The sequence below is a fragment of the Haliotis asinina genome, chromosome 10 (assembly GCF_037392515.1).
Source record: "Haliotis asinina isolate JCU_RB_2024 chromosome 10, JCU_Hal_asi_v2, whole genome shotgun sequence".
Taxonomy (NCBI): Eukaryota; Metazoa; Mollusca; class Gastropoda; order Lepetellida; family Haliotidae; genus Haliotis; species Haliotis asinina.
The window spans coordinates 3,332,595-3,348,816 of NC_090289.1; positions in this window are offsets into that span (position 1 = coordinate 3,332,595).

The window sequence follows — 16,222 nt, forward strand, 5'->3', positions numbered from 1 at the left end:
AGAGGACTTTGATGTAGGAAGTGATTCCTCAGTCTGGGATGATATAGCAGGGTATAAAACCTGTGGGGAGTCGGAACTGACCCAAGTCAAGGTAGTTTGGCATCCTGTGGATGATTTTGTTATTTTAGAGTTGGATTCAGATGATGATTTTGCTACTGTAGCATAACTTTCTAGAAGGTCAGATCTCTTCACCAGTTTCTTTGCCTCAGAAAAAGAGATATTTTGGGTGAACTTTATTTTGTTAATCGCCATTTGCTCTTTCCATATTGGACACTGTTTTGACGAAGATGAATGGTCGCCAGAGCAGTTAGTGCATTTTTTAAAGTCACTGTCACGATCTTCTGTTGTGTGTGTCTTCTCACCACAGTGAGCACACACAACAGACAATGTGCAGGTAGATACACCGTGTCCATATTTCTGACATTTAAAACACCTGAGCGGGTTGGGGGATGTAGGTTTCAACTTGGATATTGCAGTAACCCGCCTTTACTGATTTGGGAGCATTTGGCAATGAAAAAGAAAACAGATAGGTATTTGTTTGGATTGTTTCATTGTTTTTTCGGGTGGAAAAGCGCTTCACATACAGCACACCTTGATCCTTCATTTCGCATGCTATATCAAGCTCGGACATGTCAGCAAACAACCGATCACGATCTCTGACGATACCTTTACTTGTGTTCAAGGTCTTGTGAGCAGAGACCGTGACCGGAATGCCCACAAAAGATTCAATGTTCATCAGATTGGTTGTCTGCTGTTTCTTGCCACACTCTATTAGTAATGCACCCGAACGCAAGCGTATAATGTTCTTGACATCCCCAGCAATACCTTGAATGCCCTTAGATACTGCGAAAGGGTTCAACTTCAATGGTGTCTTGTCCGGAGTCTCAATAACGAGGAAACGTGGCCAATACTCAATCGATAGAGACGGTCTATGAGAAGTATCAACGGGATCAATTTCAAGTGGACGTTTGGTTTTTTTGGGGGGTATTTCATAAGCCATGATTGGTGTCATATGATTCATCATCCGAGCTCCCCACCCACCATGGAGTATCACAAGGACAATGCTAAAGCAAGCGGGCCTCCAGCTTGCAGCACCAAGGATACCCGGATGATATACTCCAGCAGAAGAATTAAGAGATTAATAATTCTACCAGATTGGCCCATGAGCCACCGCCTTCTGGCATAGGACTCTAGGCAAATTACAGAACAACATACTTCAAATTCAAAATGTTTTAGATTATATAGCCAAGTCCAAATTTACAACGATTCCAAATGATATATGTGCATTGATAAATATAATAATGCCCCATGCACAGGGCTTGGCATGACCAACCGATTGGTCGAACCGGGCCTATTCGACCACCCGTCTAGGCGAAGTCAGGGCCGAAGTGGTGTATTGAGCAACAGGAACACGGTTGCAAGCTCCTATTGCTCTCAACCACCAGGATCCCCTCCTCCGCCGACACAGGGCTGCAACCCACGGCAAACGGGTTGGTGGACCAAATATCCCCCCCGGGTCCACTACGGGGATGTCGGCGAATTCTTGGCGTTACCCAGCACCCACCACGAGGAGGTGGCTCGCCACGGGTGCCATGAAGTGTGAACTGCCTGATATGAATGATAGAAATCAACTTTGTCATTTGTTTTTGTTTGTCTTACTAAACTGTAAGCTCGTCCCTGTCTCACATATCATGAATATAAGCATGTGCAACTGGAGCAAGGAACCAGCTAAACGAAACTGTTCACCGGTTATGCAAAGTTGCTGTTGATTGGCCTTTCATTAATTTTCATCATCTGCCAATCAGAAATCTGCTCTCAAAATAAACAAGTTTCAGGTATTACTTGACCTTTTGGTTCACCAAGCTGGCAAAAGAACATGCTTTTGCAAGAGATAACAAACACGGTCAACAATTTTTTGGAAGTTATTATGCCATATACAAAGTGGTCCGATAGTATGAAATAGTAAATATCAAAGCAAAACAAAATCCAAACACTTGCCATTGGGTTCCAACATGTTCATACATTCATTATGCTACAGTGCTGAACAGTCATGACGATGATCTACCTAACACCAATACATATGCGAAAAGGCATGACTTATTTGAGTTTCATGGTTTTGGTAAAAATGTAGCAGGTTGAGGAAGGAGCCAGACTTCGTCAGATCTGCCTTATATGTGGTATTTTTTTCTCTCTCAATTGAGAGAGAAAGAGAACTTACTCAAATCTCATTTGACTTTTATCTTAGGAGACCTGGTGTTGTGTGCTATGAAGCATGGGATCTGGTAGCCCGACATGGTGGTGAACAGGAAGGAGAAGAGGGCAACCATGTTTTGGGGTTGTTTTGGGTTTTTTTAAAAGAAGATCAACAAGAAGTAATACCTAATTTGCACTATTATTGTGATAATGATTTATCAGGTGTCACCTGGTAAAGGAGAAGACTGCTAAGAGTTCATCTTTGAGAAACCATTCACAGTATTTCATTCCTCCATTTTACATGAGCAGCCTCTTTATGTTCTAAAATTCATACCCAAAACAACAAATGTTAAGTTATTGGTGAACAAATATCACAGTTATCAGTTTTCTAGGCAAATGAGCAAGAGTGTCACAGTATTCACACAATTCTTACAGATCTACAAATCTGCAAATAACTTGGATATTGTCCCCATTGTAACATTGCAATGGGATGTTTCACAGCTCAAGATAACTTGCTTAATGATATTTCCCAAGTTTTTAGCTGTATTGGGTATTCCCCTTTTCCCTTTGGTCATCAAATCTTTCTTACCAGTATTGGTGAGAATGTAAGGGTAATTTCCAAAACACATAAAAGTCATATTCAAAATCTAAATGAAAATGACATTAGTGTGAATTCAAATTCTTAGCATGTTTCATGTAAACTTGGCATATTTTCTTGCACAGCTCATTCGTCTTGATCTTGAAGGTAAATTAGTTATTATTTGTATTATTAAGGCAGTAATGGATATTGATTTCCTTGCTTTGCTGGACAATTAAATCTATTTCAGAATTACTTCCATCTGCATTAGCTGAATCAGAGGTTTTAATATTATGCTCAAATAATGCTCTGTTTCTTATTCCTTTCCTTAACTGTTCATGTTCCATATATGGCTGGTTTGTTGAAAGTGTTTAGTTATATCTTTTACAAAGAGCATTCCTGATAACCCAAAAGTATTATTCACTTGCTGGAATACTAATTAACAATTATTATCTTCCAAAATACAGAATTCTTTACTGAAGCTTAAACCCTTTCCTTGAATTGTACATAGATCCTAACTGCCAGCACACAGTCAGCCACCTAACCTGCTCAGCCATCGCGAGTTAGAATGCTTTGTGTGCTGACGAGTAGGTTTGAGTTTGAAACCTGGATGTAGTATTGTCCTTACAGGTACTTGTGGAATTCAGTCAACTTGTACACATGGGCTTTATTGGGTTTCTAAGGGTGTGTATCTCATATTTTGTTTTTGTATTTTATTCTCTTTTTTTTTTTGCCAGTTTAGAGACATTTGAACTTAGGTGCATTTTGCTGAATGTCCGTGATGTGATGATAGTGTAGAAGGGAATGAAGTCTGTCCACTTCTCCACATAAACTGTTTCACGGAATTGATTAAGTTTCCATGGGTGTTTCAAACTGACTCTAAAGGTGTGCATCTCATATCTTGTTTAGCCAATCTTTTCGTTTCGTCACTTCTACAGATGTTTGAACTTAGTTGACTTTGGTTCTATTCATCCTGTTCGTCCCATACAACAGGGTGTGTACTTATCCACTTCTCAAAAACCACTGCACAAAACCCATTTAGTTTACATGTCTTTTATATAGAGTGAGGTGTGAATCTCACATTTTGTTTTTGTATTTTCTCTCTGATGTTAGTGAAATAAGGTTAAGTCTATCGACTTCTCCACAAAAAGAGCTCAACAGAACTGATTAAGCTCATACATGTTTCACTGGGACTTAAAAAGATGTGCATCTCATGATTGCATCAATGTTTATTGAACTTTATTGTGAATTTTGTTAACTTATTTTCTCTATATATGATAGTAGGTTGTGTTACCCCTCAATACATTGTTTAGTGTAATTCAGTAGGACACTGGAAGTGTTAACTTTTAACCTGCCATATTGAACATGTTTCAGAATATGCCATAACTTACCACTTTATCTCCTCAGTGATATTACTATTGCTAGTTTATTTATCCTTGTACCATGAACCTTCATGATACAGGGTTAACTGCACTGTGGTGAGTAAATGTGGCATCTATTTATCTTGGACACTTTGGACATATTTATTTTATAATCAACCATGATATTTTTCAATATAAAGTATTCACCTGAGCATACTCAGTGTAGGGAAGTCTTCCATCAGGAGCCATTCTTTGTTAGTCAATCGCACACACAGACGCGACGATGTACTACACAGATGTTGATATTTATTTAGCCCATCATAACAATATGTTGTTTGTGTTTGTGACACTACCACTACTAATACCAGTAGTCTCGGACACTACGGTCATGAAAGTGTATAGGACGACAACATTTTCCCTACCAACCCACGTCAACTCCCCGCAAAGCGATTAAAACGCATTATGAAGACACGCTATGTCCTGAATCTGTATATATTACATGCTCATGTCCACTACCCTCTCAAAGCTGTCGGGGGACCCGACCAGTCCACCAACCACCCCAACCAGCCCCAACCCCACTACAGCCAAAGTCTGTACCCGTCTCTTGGTGGCCAGGCTTAGATGAAACTGGTTAGGCAATCCCCCCCTCACCCTTACCCCTTCACTAAATAGAATAGTAAAACCTCCCTTGTTCCCTACCTTCCCCCACCAACCACCAACCACCCCCATTCTAAATTCTAAATGTATCTCTTCGTCACGGAAGTCAGCAAGGAAACACCCATCATACACACCAATGGTGGTCTGTCGTACCTACATCATTGGCTTTCACACATTTTACACACCATTCGTTTCACTTATTGTCATTGTAGCACCGTGTATATATGCTATTAATTTATATTGTCAAAAACGGGTCCACAGTCTATCCTCAAACCTACATTTATGTCCATTTTCATTAGGCCACTAATAGAGTTTTTTATGGCCACCATTAAATTTACTACGTAATTGGACTGTATAATACCTTCCATGTATGTCCATCTTATCACATGCCTTTTGTTATATATCGCAATTAATTGATGTGTCTTCCAAGTCTATCACTGCAAATCATTGTGTAAGTGGAATATGTAATAATAATAAAGGGACCAAATCATTACAGGCATTAACTACCTCGGTAATGAACAAAAGCAATCAAGTTAAGACAACATCTGCAATGCCAGTTGCTTCGCATGTCCAACAAAGACAACTAGGGGTCATCATTACTAATGACCCATCACTGACCGGGAGGTAAGGGGAACAGCTAGAGCAAAGACCAAGACTGACCATCCTTGGGCATATGTAACAGCTCAGACAATAGGGCCAGGGGAGAAGGGAGTGAGACGATTTAGCCTACACGTGTGTGTAACTGAGAATGAAGAGTTGTGGACCCGAGACAGACTTGTGTCGTTCATGCACTGGACATTCACTGGAGAGACACAGCACCACCACCCCTAAGTACAACCATCTAACCCCCAGTGCGATTTTGGAGGAATAGGTGCAACCTTCTATCTCTCCGTGTGATATATTCCAAGGAAAGGACAAGTCTGAGAAGAAAACCTGTCCCCAGAGGGAGATAATCAAAATGGATTTGGACCTGAAGAAGAATGACTTCTCTGCATTTTACATGTTCTAGAAACTTGTCTGTGTTGTAGCTGAATAATTGTAAGCTCTCATTCAGCTATGTCAGTCAGTGAGTCAGTTGCTGGTTATTTTTTCAAGGCCAGAGTAATTTGTCTATCACCAGATATACATACACAGAAGTAATAAAAGGTATCAATTCATACTTTGAGAATAAAATACTGGATATCAAAAAACTTTTCAGGGGTATCAACAGCGAGACATGTTTGTCAATGAAACCTTGTTTGATGGCGCTCCTCTTCCAGACTTTGCACTTTGTACTCCACAGGATGTTCTGATGCTTATCAAATCATCCAACAAAACCACTTGTTTGTATGATCCTATTCCAAGCAATCTTGTGGTTGATATTCTCAATCATCTGCTTCCAGTTTTAATTATTAATAGGAGTCTTTCATCAGGTGTTTTCCCTACATGTTTGAAAGATGCTATTGTTACTCCACTGATAAAGAATTCAAAACTTGATACCAACACATCGTCCAGTTTCTAACTTGACCTTTCTTTCCAAACTTGTGGAGAAAGCTGTTACCAGTCAATTGATGAATCATATCAACCTCCATAACATCCTGGATGACTGTCAGTCTGCATATCGTCCACAGCATTCAACAGAGACCTTGCTCCTGAGAGTTGTTAATGATCTCAAGTGTCTAGTGGATTCTGGTGACATGGCAACGCTTACTCTTTGAGATCTTAGTGCAGCATTTGATAGGGTTGATCACTCCAAACTTCTGGATATTTTACAGCATTCAGTTGGTATCAGTGGAACAGCTCTCTCTTGGTTTGCATCGTACCTACACAGCAGGCTATGTCTCGGGACAGTTTTCTGAAACGACAGTGCTGTCATGTGGAGTACCACAAGGATCAGTGTTGGGACCTGTGCTGTTTCTCTTATACATAAGAGACATGCTGTCTCAAAACCATAACTGAACACAACATAAGTTTGAAACTTCTCATTTCTCATATGTAGATGGTGTTCAACTGATGAATAGATTTAACGCTGAATCAATATCAGACACCCTACAAGTTGAAACATGTACTACTGAAATAAAGGCATGGATGACTGAAAGAAAACTAAACTTAATTGATGGCAAGACCGAGGTGTTTTTTGAACAAGTGAAGGTTGCTTCTGCCAGTAACGTACCATCACGACAAGTTAAAGATCTTGGAGTACATCTACAGTTTGGCCTTTCCATGTCTGCACAAGTGGATCATCTGTGTAAGACATGCCATCTTCACATTCGATTCATTGGTACCATCCGAAAATACATCACTAAAGGGACTGCACACATCCTGGTCAGATGTCTTTTGTCTTACTGCCTAGACTACTGCAAAAGCCTTCTCACTGGACTATCCAAAGAACACATGAAGAGACTCCAGAAAGTGCAGAATACAACCACTAGAAATATATCTTTGAGTTCAAAATATGATCATATAAACACTGTGATAAAATCATTGTAATGGATTCCTGTTCAGTACCGAGTACACTTCAAAGTTCTCAACAGCCTTGCCCCCTAATATCTCTCATCTCTCCTAAGCCAATATGTGCCTTCCAGGACAATGTTCCCAGGATAAACTGCTCCTGAAAGTACCTAAAGTGCGGCTCTCTTCTTTTGGAAAGAGGATTTTTCAGCATGTCATGCCTCTTTTATGGAACTCTCTAACGATCCAAATCAAACTCACTTCAAAGCTGGACTCTTAAGAAAGCCCTATAGACATCCCTTTTCACTAAAGCCTACAATTGACTTTTTCCTTTTCCTGTAAACAGTTTTAATGCACCATGAGCATGCATGAGTGGGTGAACATTGCCGCTTTACAAATATCCACTATTATTACTACTATCTCATCACAAAATGAAGGTGCTATTTCACTCTTTACAACTTTCACTGGTACAGGCTATCTTCAGTAACAGGAAGCACCCAGTGCTGGTAAAAATCTCATAGCTGTCACATGTTTCAGTTGGGAGGGAGGTGACTGAGAGCAATGTTTCTCCCCCGCTTGACTCCACATCAAAAATAAAAACCTTTGTGTACTCATCAATCAGTAGTGTACTCATAAATCGGTAATACAAAACTGAAACAGAATTGGTCAGGTTCCACTAAATATACCTGATACCAAGTACTGGACATATACCAAAATTCCCTGAAACTGAAACAATAAACTACTTTCTAGAAACTATTTCTTTTGGACAATAAGAGACCTGAACCTTAACATTACACAAAGTACCATCTTAATTATTACTGGCCTGTTACACGTCATATGAGAATTTTCAGTTTGGCATGTGAGGATCAATCCAAGCTACACACTTAACATTTTGCCAATAGCCTCAAACAAAATCACCTTGGAGTCAACTGGACCATCCAGTGCAACACAGGAACCACCTTTGCAAAACCTAACATGTTGTTAACAATCTGCTTCAACCTTTTTTCTAAAAAATACTTACAAAAATGGATTCTCACAGACTGCTGATACTACGAAGACAAACAAAATTAGAATGTTAACATCTTTGTGGCTGTTGATTGTCATTCATCCCACTGGACAATGAACAATGGAACAGCTTTACTGCACCTGACCTATTCATTCCATCGTTCTGAAGCTTGATGAATGCAAGGTTCATTCTGCCTCCAAATCCCAAATGGTTTGCCTCACAAGGACCACCTGCATGAGGGTGACAGACTGTTACAGTTGTGTCAAGACTGGATTCAACCTCATAGAAGACAAAAGATGAGACATTAATTATAAACCAACACTTATTTAAGTTAAGTATTATTGATCTCTTTCAGAACCTATATCTGAAAAGTTGAGCTTCTTATCTCAATACTCCCTGAGGAATGACATGTGCTGAGAGTGAAATAATTATAGCATATTGAATTCACTTGAATAAACTATGAAGGAAAATTTTTCTCAGAATTAGTATTTCTTGAAACGTCAGTTCTGGAGTCAAGACTGGTGGTTTCCAAGGTCTGGACATTGCAAAAGTCTACAGAGATTCTGCAGGGAATAGTCATAACTATGTAACAGAATAAACATAACAGCAGAAGGAAACTGAATAAACGTAACAAAAGCTGAACAATATCAATAACCTGATCTTGGTGTATGTACGGTTGCCATGGAAACCAAACATGAACAAGGAATCAATTTTTTCTTGGTTGACCATGCCAATATGTCAAGGGTGCTATCGATCATCCAGTTACAGAAAATGAGCAACAGGATGTGGGCAAAACTGTTTACCTTATATGCAAGGTTCCTGTGGTCTTAGCCATAGTTTTGATCGCAATACATACCCACTTCATGATTTTGACCACAACAGTTCTGGTGATTTTTAATAATGGCTGGTAAATTTTAATATGAATACCAATGCCATTCAGAAAGTAGTCAAATGAAACATGATGTAATTTGGGATTACACTTTCTCAATTGAGTACACATTCTAGTACTTTTGCTTAAATGACGTGAAACAGAACACAGATGAAGTGTCATGAAGAGTGAGTGGACCAGGATAGACAAGCTTAGTATATTTAAGGTCTGAAGAAAAAGGCCTTTGACAGAATTGGGTGAAGTTTATTGCAAACATAGTTTAGGTTAAGGTTGTTGCAAAACACATGTGTTAGCAGGGAGCTGTCTCTTTCTGAAAATTCCACAGGGTACTTAAAAGTTGACTGAAAGTGAGTTGGCAAGTGCTTACACTCCAGAATACGGCTTAGTATCTATCTATCGGGAGAGAGAGAAATGTTGCAGGTTTTCATGCCAAATAAATATGTAAACATTTTTCAGTAATGTTAATTCATGCTGCTTGTTTTTACATGTTACTTCATTTTGCATGCTGTGTTTTGTTATTGATAAACTGACTTACCAGGAAGGTTCTTCCTTTCTCGCTTGCAGCCATTGACATTTTAGACATTACGGTATCAGAAGAAGAAATTAGAAAGTTCCTCATTGGGAAGAGACCACTCTGGCCGTTTGCTTTGTCCAGTCCCTGGTTGAATGGAGGATGTGTTTCGTAAGTATGGAATGTTGTTAGATCACTGGCTCAAGAAACGGAAGCCTAAAGTGACATGTTATTGCTGTTCCCAATGCAGGAAAGGTTTTGGCAAATTTTTATCCTGGAGGTGACGCGTTAAGAAACATGAATTCGACATGACCATTGCTAATGCTGAGATTCTTAATCGTCAGTGCATGCACTACAGTGAGTTTACTGCCAAGGCTACCTAAGCCACATGAAAACACTCTTCCACCAGGAACAATCCATACGAGATTGGAAGAATTCTTCAGTGGCAATGCCTTCCTCCGGGACAAAAAGAGGGGGAAAACCTTACTACTACTACTACATTGATCTGTTTCCTGAGGAATATACCGTGTATAAGCTGACCCATAGATAACTTAACCCCTAAAATCATTGTCAAAATGGTTTGTTTCGTGGATAAGCCGACCCCCGCCCCAGACATCTTGCAGCTACAGTCTAGGACAAAAAAAAAACGCAAGCATAAGTGAGAATAATACCTATATCCACAAAAATATGTTTATCTCGACAGAATTAGAATTATAAACTATTTTCTCTTAGATGTGATTCATCAACTGGTAAGCATTATCAAGTTGTCAAAGAGCACAGTAACGATGTTTCAGAGAGATAATCAGAGTGAATAAGCTGAAGAATACAATCAACAACAGTGCTCGTTAAAGTTGTCAAATGAACATTATCATTTAGAACTTCCATCTTTCTTTAGTGATTGTGTGCCATAATTCAAGTGACACATCAGGTTTTGTCGCCTCGAACTTGACGTTCGGACACTATGTTTAATGTTAAAAAATGTGCATGGAGCATTTTCGTCACAGGTCGTAACCTAGCACGATACGTGCACCAAGGTCCACAATGTATGTGTAGACGGTGACGTGTTGTTTAAGATGTTCAGGATAGGATGATTTTAACCAAAATTTTCCTCTGAATCTGTAAGTTTACAAGGAGATTATCCATTGCTGTTATCTGATTGGCTGCCTCAGGTCATAAGTTTGATTTTGACCATTCACAATCCTTATTGCAGACTGTGGCAAATGAGCATCTTTAGAAACAAGTTATTATCTGTTACGAGTGTGTATTTTCTATATATTTTGCTATTAATTAAGTATTAATTATTATTGGGTCACAACATTTAGTGTTTTGAATAATTATGATGGGGCACATTTAGTTTAATAAATGGTCAACACTTTTAAGATTCTGGTTTTCCGGAAATTATCTGCTCCTAGTTTTCTATGTATTTCCTTCCGGGAGACTTATTCGAGGGCATTCTACAGTGTTGATGATGGTTGCATGTGCCCGAACTTTCGGGAAATGACTTAATATATATAAAAAGGCTGGTTGCCATGTTGCGGGGGACACACACAGATACACTCATTCATATTAGCTGGAGGATATACATCACTGCCAACGGTTGATCATCAAAACTCGTCAACGCCTGAATCTACATTATCTGCTGTCAGACCCGATCGCTGTTTTTACATTCTGCATAGTTGATTCTCTCTCACACCAAGACTTTGCTGAGTTTGCTACTAAACATTTTTTGACCCATTAACTTAGATTTTTGTCTCACTTGTATTGAATTTGTAATCAGTATTGGGAAACTGACTTGTGACTTTGTATACCTTGCCCTCGTTGCACAATAATACAATTTGAACGTTTATGACTTGTCTTTGTTCTGTTTTGATAGTTCACAAGGGGATTTCTAACATAGTTTGTCATGGTAAATTCTTAACTGTAACATATCCGATAAGATTGCTTCTTACAAATCCTAAAAATATTCTTGGCAAGGTTGATTTTAAGAGTTTTCGAACAATACCAGCCATGAAACGAATCCCCTCGCATGTTATTCATACGGAGCTTCGCAAATGGAGATATTTGCCCCTGTTGTATCCAGTTACTAAGTGAAAAACCACTGATATTGGGGAGAAGACAACCATAGATATTATTTGATAAATCTTTGAATAAAAATATTCCAATTTCCTAAAAATGGAAATACAAAAGGGTGAAGGAATATTTAGCAGGATCGCATCATGGCTCTCAGCTTGGGGATATTATGACATTACAAATAAATGCCCCTACTTCAATAATCGCCCACTTCTTGAAAGTGCTTGTGCAAACTAAAAAACAATAGCAACTGGGCCCACTATTAACAGTACTTGTGTATCGCTTGCGTGGCATTACAAAACAACAGGAAGTAATCACTGTATGTGAAGTGACAGGAAACAGTTGATCAAACTGGCACGTCATTTTGGAAACCTGACAGAATTATCACTTTTATTTTCATAATCATTGTGTGTAAATAGGTAGGAATGGAACTTAATAATGACTAAGGGCAAAATAATTTGAAATAATGAAAACTGCAGACTTTGATTTGTATTTTATTGATCATTTATAACAAAGTGGCCGTAATCATTGTAAACTTTCTGGCAGGTGTACCGCTAACATGTAAGATCGTCCTAACAGAGCACTAATGACCAGAAAAATACTTTCGTGAAATGTGTCTCATAGACCCCCTTCTACAGACAACTTTTTTGGGTCCTCAGAATTTGACTCATACACTGTAACACACGGTAGTGTGATTTGGGGGTTGTTTAATGTGAAATCGATGACAGTTCAGTCATCTATTAAATTCTTGTTCTGTGTACATGATATACTTCTCATTAGATCCAGAGCATGTAATGAAATAAACAAAACATGATTTGTGACACTACAAATGTTGTTTAACAACAAATGTCTCACTTGTTGTAATATTAACAAAACTTCTTTCAATTGTATGACAAGAATCTCCACATTTAGAAACTTTAAGAATATTATCAACTGAGTAAACAAGAGTCATCAGAAGATGACATATCCTATAGCCCCCATATATTTGAAATGACATACCATATGACAGTAACTTGATGCTTTTTCAGACTAAGCTTGAATCACTTCCATGGAAATCATGAAAAATATATAGGCCACATTTATCTGTCAACGGCAAAACGCAACACTTCAACATCTGTCTCATATCTGCCAAGATCTGTTGAAAGATATCATATGGTTTTCGAGTTGTAACGAAGCCCATCCTTCCCTTTTGAGACTAAGTCCAAATCATATCCATGGAAATTGTGAAAATGATAAACCACAAACCTTGGGGTCTGCCTCATATCTGCCAAGTTTTGCTAAAAGATATTTAGAAGTTATTGAGGAGTTCTCTGGAAACTAAATCTCAAAATGGATTGTTGACTGAAGTCCAAATTGCTTTAAAGGAAATCCAGAAACGGACAAATCACAAAATTCTGTACATAGCACAGCAAAAATAACCTGGTTTCAGTGCGGAAACCTGATGGAAAGTGGACTGAAACTTAAGTTTCCACCAAGAATCCAGTGAGTTTCCGTTCTTTTACACTGAGTTTCCGCAATGACGGAAACTGTCAATTACCCACTTTCTAAGGGTTTCCGCACAGTATCCGTTACCCATGCTCCAACAAGTTTCCGTTCAGTTTCAGTTAAGTTAGAGATCCATCAGGTTTCCGCAGGGTTTCAGTCACCAAGACTCCATCAGGTTTCCGCAGAGTTTCAGTTACCAAGACTCCATCAGGTTTCCGCAGAGTTTCCGCAGTGTTTCTGTTGCCAGAAAACTTTCCACAGCATTTCATTTACTCGGGTTCACAGGAGTCATTCAATGTGTGTCATTGCATATAACATTCTTGTTACTCCTGGTTGGCAAAGACAATATAAGGAGTTTGTGTACAATCATCACGTATACATAAAGAAAAACAAAAGATACAATAAGATTCACTGTTTTATTTTCAGACAAATATGGATCAAACATATATCTAATAAATAATAAAAAGATATAGCACTAGATAACAGATCAATATTTGTCACTTATGACAAAAATATTTCTAAAAACATGCTATAACAGTTGCATCCCTTGACTCCTCCTGCACCTCCTCACGCTGATACAGAAAAACACACCCCAGTCAGTCAATGCTAAACATATAATAACACACACCATGCAATACAATACAACAATGAAATAAAATGCAATAAAGAACTTAGGTTATATATCATATATATTGCTGTGTTTCATTCATTGAATTGTCTCTCAGTTGAATTGATGATTCAAACTGAATGTCCTTTTCCTTTCCAGACACTGACAGTGACCAAGATATTAACAGCACATTCAAGGTTTGCGAGCTATTACCACCACAATGTGAGAGCCTGATTGATTCGGATTCAGATGTTTCGCCAGATATTAACCAGGACTCGCATACACCAACAAACATCTACAGAAGAACAAAGCACTTTGTGTAGTGGCTAGCTCGTCTTCATTCAGTGTGCCTACTTCCTGAGCAATGCTTGTGTGCAGAGAATTCTGTTACTCTTCTCTGAGCGCCCCAGTTTCTCAATATAGCGAATTGTGTACTACTGCAACTGCCCTGTTGCATTAAAATGTGAGCTTTTCTAAGAAATGAAACAGTTGGATCATAATATTTCCAGGGTTTGTTTTTTGTTCAAATAAATATGTAATAAATATAAAAAGATAATACAACATATTTCAGCTTTCTAAACTAAGCGAACATCTCATTGTCATCTTCCTCGTACAGAAACCTAGCTGAAACCTACATTACCCAAGATCCACAAGGTTTCCGCAAGACCAGAAACTTACTCACTCCAGCTATAAAGGTTTCAGTAAACTGAAACTAAATGGAAACTTCCAACTACAGTTTCAGTTGACGGAAACATGACGGAAACTAAGACTTCTTAGTTTCAGTTGTGGAAACTATGCGGAAACTCTCATTGCGCGTTTCCTGAAACTGAAACCTAGCGGAAACCTACATTACCCAGTATCCATCAGGTTTCCGCAAGAACGGAAACCAAGTTATTTTTGCTGTGTAGTAAAAGGCACTACTTTAGGATCTGCCTAAGATATCTACTAAGTTTTGCTGACAGACATTAAGAAGTTCGAGTTGTGCTCCAGAGACAAAACACACCTCTCACTCTTGAGACTAAGTCCCAAACATGCAAATGGCACCAGTTTAGGCTCTGATTGATATTTCTGTCAAGTTGTGTAGAAAAATATTGAACAGTTTTTTGAGTTCTGCTCCAGAAACAAAGCCATTGCCACTAGCCTAAGACCAAAACATTCCATGGAAAAATAAAAAAAAATAAATGAATAAAAATGAACAAAATCTGTTAACACTGAAAGGAATAACCATAGGTTCAGTTTATTATACCTCCCAAAAATGGTAAAAATTTACAACACAAAAACAATGCATTTCAGAAATGAGGTAAAGTTATGTTTGATACAACAGACCTAACACAGTGAAGATAGTAAAACATTAGTTATATATCTTAGAGGACTTTGTCATTTAATGGAATGTAAACTCTAAATTTTGCTGCAATCTCACATTTTATTCAAAAGAGAAGAACACTGACAGCTACTGCTGCACAATGGATTTGATACTTATAAAAAAAGAAATGAAGACTTAAACTGCATATTAGACCTATAAATATTAAACAATATGATAAATATACTCAGATGTTCACTTTAAACTCACATCAACATTTGTGTAGGATTCAACAATCTCAAACTTAAAATGAATCACAGGGTAGACTGTCTTGAAAATTACAAGCAAGAAGGCCAGTTTTATTTCTTTCATCTACACCAACAAAAATACTGGGAAGGATTTAAAACAAATCAATTGGCCAGTCCAGCCCTTTGATCAACAAACATCGACACCATTCCATTAAGCATAAATCTGTAGGCAACTTTAAATCGTAATCCTACGTCGAGGCCTAAACCACTATTTCCCTTCAACTTCCCAATCAGTATTCAATGCAGTGACTTTGGCTTTTAGTATTTGTATTTAATGGGACAAAAAGCCCTAGTTGAAAAGTACCGTCCCTTGAAATGTGTTCATAGAGTCTGAAGGATGGATTTTCAGAGGCTTTTAGGGGGGTCAGACATTGCTCTTGAAGGCATCTGTGCACCACTCATCATTCCCAGGATGCATCAGTGCTTTTTCCTTAAGCTAAAGTACTTAGGCTAAAGTGACAAAAAGGTTCCAAGTCATTACCCAACACTTGGGGTCCAATAAACAGGAAATGTGGGATATTATAACAAATCCAGGATACAGTATTGTTAACAAGTCTGAGTGATAAGGTCACGAAGATGACATGTCAATAATCATTAGCAGTACAATTCCACTGTGAATGTTACTGGTGACAGAACGGACAGCCAATAGCAATTGCAGTTTGCCAGGTAATACCACAAAATATCCATTACATAGACAACACAAATACAGGTTTTGAAACAAATCCTAACATTTACTTTATTACTGAGATGGGCTGAGAAAATTACCAACATGTGGAACCCTTAATGACTAAAACATGGTCACATTAAAAGCCAATTTTGTGAGCAGGA